Source organism: Nycticebus coucang, chromosome 18 (assembly GCF_027406575.1).
Source record: "Nycticebus coucang isolate mNycCou1 chromosome 18, mNycCou1.pri, whole genome shotgun sequence".
Lineage (NCBI taxonomy): Eukaryota > Metazoa > Chordata > Mammalia > Primates > Lorisidae > Nycticebus > Nycticebus coucang.
Window position 1 is genome coordinate 38759764 of NC_069797.1, and position 6410 is coordinate 38766173.

At 44.1% G+C, this 6410-nt stretch overlaps 1 pseudogene; it reads left to right on the top strand.

Moving 5' to 3' along the window:
• Positions 1-2275, top strand: LOC128570583 (forkhead box protein M1-like; annotated as a pseudogene).
• Positions 2276-6410: the final 4135 nt, after the last annotated feature.

The following is a 6410-nucleotide window of genomic DNA, read 5'->3' on the forward strand; positions in this document are numbered from 1 at the left end:
CCTCTGAACCACAGCCCAGCAGCAACAGTGACAGCTGCCATCTGGAGAGTTCATGCTTGTGATTCTCAATGGAGAGTGAAAATATAGTTTCATAATGAAAACCAGCCCTCGCTGGCCACTTACTCTCAAAAGACAGAGGCCTGTTCAAAATGCCCCAGGTGAAATATCAAAGGAGGAACCTAAGAGACTCCCTGCCCAACAGGGGCCTGGTCAAGCACAGGCTTCCAAGGAAGTGACAGAGTTGAGCTTCCACAAGTTTCCACCTGGGTCAAGATTATTGACCATCCCACCATGCGCAAAACCCAAGTGGTGGCCATCCCCAGAAATGCCAGCATCCAGAGCATCATCACAGCATTGACTGCCAAGGTCAAAGAGAGTGGCAGCAGTGGGCCCAGCAGATTCATCTTCATCAGCTGTGGGGGAGCCCCAACTGATGCTCCAGGATTCCAAACTCCAGCCCAATCAGCAATGATACTAGGAAGATAGGAATGATCACCGAGACACTCAGACCAAAACCTGCAGCCAGGGATGTGAATCTTCCTAGGCCACCTGGAACCCTTTTGGGACAGAGACGGGAGAGCTGTGGTGATGAGGCAGCAGCAGGCTACACTTTTGACGACAGCTTAACCAACATCCAGTGGCTTGCAAAGATGAGCTCTAATGGACTGGGCTCCTGGGCATCAAGCAAGGTATGGAGGAAATGGAGAATTGTCACCTGGAGGAGAGACCAGTGAAAATTGAGGAGCCTTCAGGAGCATCAACATCCTGGCATGACTCTGTGTCTGAGCAGCCACTCTACTCTTACATGGCCATGATACAATTTGCCATCAACAGCACAGACAGGAAGCACATGACCTTGAAAGACATCTATACCTAGATTGAGGACCATTTCCCCTATTTTAAGCACATTGCCAAGCCAGGCTGGAAGAATTTCATTTGCCACAACCTTTCTCTCCATGACATGTTTGTTGGGGAGACATCTGCCAATGGCAAGGTTTCCTTTTGGACCATTTACCCTAGGGCTAACCACTACTTGACTTTGGACCAGGTGTTTAAACAGCAGAAATGACCCAATCCTGAGCTCCGATGAAGCGTGACCTTCAAAACTGAACTCCTATTGGGCGCCCAGCTGAGGATGAAGCCACTGTGGGTCAACTCATATCTAGTGCCTATCCAGTTCCCGGTGAATAAGTCACTAGTGTTGTAGCCCTTGGTTAAGGTGTCGTTGCCCTTGGCAGCTTTATTCATGAACTAGGAGCTCACCTGCCATAATAAGTGAATCTGCATTGCCCCCAAGGTACTGCTGGCTGATGAGGGCATAGTCCCCTTTCCCTGCTGGGGGAAGGGCTATCTTCTTTGCTTCCAGTTCAGTCCATCAAGGAGAAAGAAACCCCTCCTGGGGAGGAGACACCACACTTAGCAAGACCCATCAAAGTGGAGAGCCCACCCTTGGAAGAGTAGCCCTTCCCATCCCTATCTTTCAAAGAGGAATCATCTCACTCCTGGGAGGACTCATCCCACTCTCCCTCCCCAAAGTCCAAGAAGTCCCACAGTGGCATCAAGACCCCAGCCCGGCGCATCTCGGAAGGGCTCAGTGATTAAATGCAGGGAGAGGAGGGAGATGAACTGGTTCGGAAGGAAATAGCATCTGCTGCCTCCCTGCCTCCATGAGCCTGAGCTGCTCTTCTCAGAGGGCCCCCAGCACTTCCTCATGTGCCACAGAGCTCCCTTTCCTAGCAGATTCTGAGCCTGCGCCCAGCTAGGCTACTTCCAGGAGGAGGGAGGACATTTTAAGACACCCATACAGGAGACACTGCCCATCTCCTGCACTCCCTGAAAATATGTCCTCCCCAGAACCCCTGCATCCTAGAGGCTCACACCCCCAGCCAAGGGGAGAGGGCTAGATTTCACCCCGGTACAACCACCCCATGGTGCCTGACTCCCTGGGGTTGATGTATATCAGCACCACCCTGCTAAAAAGTGTTCCCCTCTTTGACTCACCCCAAGAGCTCCTCCATTCAGAACTCTTTGATCTCGCCTCTGACACCTTTTGCAGCTCTTCCCCCTCAAATATGGAGGTCTTCAAGCCAGGCTTCCCAGAGCCACACAATCCCAGCCTTTCAGGCAATCGTTCTATGACAGAAGGCCTGGTTCTGGACATGATGAATGACAGCTTCAGCAAGATCCTGCCGGGCATCAGCTTCCCTGGCCTGGAGGAGGCCCACTGAGCCCTGACAACATCAACTGGTCCCAGTTCATTCCTGAGCTGCAGTAGAGACCTGGTCTTGCTCTTGTGCCCAAGCTGTCCATCATCCTGGGAGCTCATGTGTTTCAGCGATCCAAGGTTCTGTGAGCCCCAAGCCTCATAGTGAGGACAGCAGTAGGGGCCATCCTGCATCTCCTCACTTTACCCTGCTTGATTATGCCGAGGCAGCCATCACTCCTTCACCTTTGCTGAGACCTTGTGCTCCCAAGAGAATCTGATCCCTCAGTTCTTCCTTCTAGGAGCTAATAGGAAGGGCAAAGGTAACAGATGGAAAGAGATTAGGAGCTCCCTCCCCAAACTATTTCCATTCTGTGCCCGGCCGTCCCTCACTTTCCCCCATCCTTGCACAGTAACTTTTGTAAATAGTGTAAATTCTCGAAATTCTTCTCTAATTATAAAAGTAAGCTTATTTCCTTAGATCATCATCTAAAGACTGCCAGAAAGTGGGTAGGATGACCATGGGTTTCCATTTGCTTTTGTTCCTTGCTTTTGGTTCCTAGAAAATGGAGGACGTGCCTTCCAGGCCATGGTGCCTGCATCAAAGGTTCTTTATTGAAGGCACCCAGATGAGCAGATCCACTTACCAGGGTCCCTTTTATTGCCCGTCCCTCCCACCTCCCCGTATTTCCAAGTCAGCTTTCCTGCATGAAGAAATCCTGGTTAAAAAGGTCTTTTTGTATTGGGTCAGGAGTTGAATATAGGGTTGGGGGGATGGATGCATCTAAAGCAAAGAGTGTGGGTACTCAGATGTGCCCCCACTGGAGATTTCTCGGATAATGTCCCTAATCGTGCCAGAGACTTGCATTGATGAGAACTCAGGCAGAGACTTGAAAAGCATGAAAGGGCCCCTGACCTGCTTGGCGTCCCTTCACTTGCACCTCAGCTTTGCAAAGAACCACCCTAGGCCGCAGCTGACCACAGGAATATGAGCCAGCTCAGAAACACCACTGCAACCACCTGCTCAATAAAATCCAGGGTGGAAAAAAAATAAAAAATTATTTTTAAAAAAAGGCCAGGCAAGGTGGCGCATGCCTGTAATCTCAGTGGATTGGGAGGCTGAGATGGGAGGATTGCTTGAGGCCAGGACTTTACAGCCTGGGCTGTTAATAAAGCAAGATCTCATCCCTACAAAAAAATAAAAAATAAAATAAAATAAGCAAACCTAACTTCTTCTCTTTTTTATTTTTAATGCTTTTAATTATGAATAAATGAATGTTGAATTTTGTCAGATGCTTTTTCTGCAACTTTCAAAATAATATTAATATTTTCCTCGTGAAATGCCTTAATATATTGATTGATTTTGTTTGTTTCTCTTTAATTTTTTTATTAAATCATAACTGTGTACATTATAAATGTCTTAACACAATAATTATGTAAGTGAGGTGAAAGCTATGTTAACCAATTTGATGTAAACATTCCAAATTGTATAAGGGTTTCTCTATCAAGGAATGATAAAGTAAATTATAGTATATCCACTGGATTATTTATTATCAAGCCCTTAAAATGAAGGAAGTGGCATAAATATATTCAGAAAATCAGTAGTAAAAAAGCAATATTAAAAATACCCTATTTCCTCGAAAATAAGACATCCTCCAAAAATAAGACCTACTTACAGGAAAGATAAGACGTCCCCTGAAAATAAGACCTAGCGCATCTTTGGGAGCACACCTTAAAATAAGACACAGTCTTATTTTCGGGGAAACAGGGTAGCACTAATGGTGCAAGATGAAGGATTATACACATATATACAGGCATATATTTCCCATATAACCCTAGGAATGGAAAAAATAAACACCATTGAGAATAAATGCCCTAAAAAATTAACAGTGCCTGTATTTATGCAATGAGCCTATGGGTAATTTATTTTCTGATTTTTCTGAATTTTCCTAATTTTATTTGGGGCGTGTTCATTCCCTTCTTTGTCAGCCCATAAATTTATGAACAAATTTTGTTTTAAAACATTTATGACATCACTAGTTGAAAAATAAGCTGTTGCCAATTGATGAATTTCAAAGCAATTTTTGATAAATATACTAAGGTTTCTGTTCCATGACCTTTGCTACAATGAAGTCTTGATTTCTCATTTCTCAGAACAATTTTAAGGATCGTATACAATATTTACATACTCTAAACTCCAGGCAGATTTTTTTTCTTATTCTTTTCAATGTATAATTTTAGTGACGTGAAAGGGTCTACCTTCTCAACCAGATCTATGTGTTCTTTTTTCCCATTATTTATATTTTTTTATTTCATAATTAATAAGCATATCTCACATTTTATAATAAGAAACAGATTTAGTTGTTCTTAATGGCCTTGGTCCTCTAGAAGTCCCTGGGCTAGTCGGGGCAAGTAGAGTGTGTGCACAGGTGATCACAGCATTTAGCAGAAAATGCATAGCAGAAAAAGAAATGAAAGCTCAAGACACTGTGAGGGGAAGAGATGACCTTCCATAGGAGGCTCAGGAAAGTCTTCATGGAAGGGGATCATACTCCGGTTGGGTCTGGAAAACTACACAGGATTTGAACATAGACAGGGGCTAGGAAGTGGAGGTCCAGCTGATGCAGAGTTCTAGGGGTGACATTGGGTTCAGGGGGAAGAGAGATGACGTTGGTGGAGCTTCAGAGTGGTGGGGGGAGTCTGGATGATGAAGCTAAATTGGGACCGAACAGGAAAGGCCTTGAATTGCCCCAAAAGGGTTAGAGTTGATTGCTGGATACCAGAGAACAGTGGAGGACATTAAACAGAAGCAAAGCAAGAGCACACCTTGGGAGTTCTGGCCTTCCTTAGTGTCTGCAGAGTTACTTCTCATGTAACACACGGGCTCTGTTCCCGTCTCATCTCTGTGATTGCCAATACCAGTTGTACAGAAGGAGAAGCGACAGCAAGATCAAGAGCAACGGTAGGTTTCACTGGGGTTTTGGCATTCAAGTATTGTCCCTTATTGCTACCGATTCCATATAAAGGAGTCTCGGTCACTTGTTTCGTTAGAAACATCTCTACATCATAGATGATATCACTATCTCATCCCCTCCTCTCTGCCTCCCAGCCCTTGCCTGTTACTCCAAATCCTGTTCCCTCACTCACTTGTTGGGGAACCCCCCTCACACTCGTGATTCAGTTTCTGAGAGCTGCCTTCTTGTGAGGTGGGGAGGATGAGAAGAGGAAATGGAAACCACTGAGTCAGTCGCTTTTCTGATAATGGGCATTATCACAGCACTTACCATAGTGTGTTATAATTAGTTATTTAGGTCATTTTTCCCACAAAAATGTAGACCGGATCCTGGAGGTTTTACCATTTTTTCTCAAGAAATTTATAGTTTAATAAAGACAGTGTGGGACGTTGTAAACAAACTTGTCTTTCAGGCTAACAACTGTGCAAGTTTTAGTGAATGATAAGTGGAATTGATGGAGTGATCACCATGTTCCAATTTCCATAATAGGAATTTACATGTTCTAATTCTTAATCTTTAAAACAACCCTATGTTTTAGTTGCTATTATGCTTTCGCAGTTGGACAGATGAGGAAAGTGAGGTAAGTAGAGATTAACCAATTTTCCCAAGGCCAGAAAGCGATGACCAGCAGAGCAAGGATTTCAGTCCAGGCAATCTTCCCACACCTCTAATTACTGTGTTTGATCCTCACAACTCCATAATGGTTCACTTTTATTTTTATTTATTTATTTATTTATTTATTTATTTTGAGACAGAGTCTCATTATGTTGCCCTCGGTAGAGTGCCATGGTGTCACAGCTCACAGCAACCTCAAATTCTTGGGCTTAAGCGATTCTCTTGCCTCAGCCTCCCAAGTAGCTAGGACTATAGGTGTTCGCCACAACGCCCGGATAATGATTCATTTTAAGAGTGGCTGCTCAGATTTTAAACCAAATTCTGACCATGTCTGTCGGTTGATTTGACCCAAATCCTGGCACATGATAGTGACATGATGGCCCTCCTAACCTTGTCTTTATTTCTTATCATTTTATTCTTTTTAATAAAACTGACTTATTGAATGTATAATTCTATCTTAGTGTTTACATATTTTTAAGACTTTCCATATCAATCCCCAAATGGAAATAACATACTTGTAAACTTAGCAAGTGCTTACTATATATATGTTAAATGAATAATGTAAGGGAGCCTTAGCC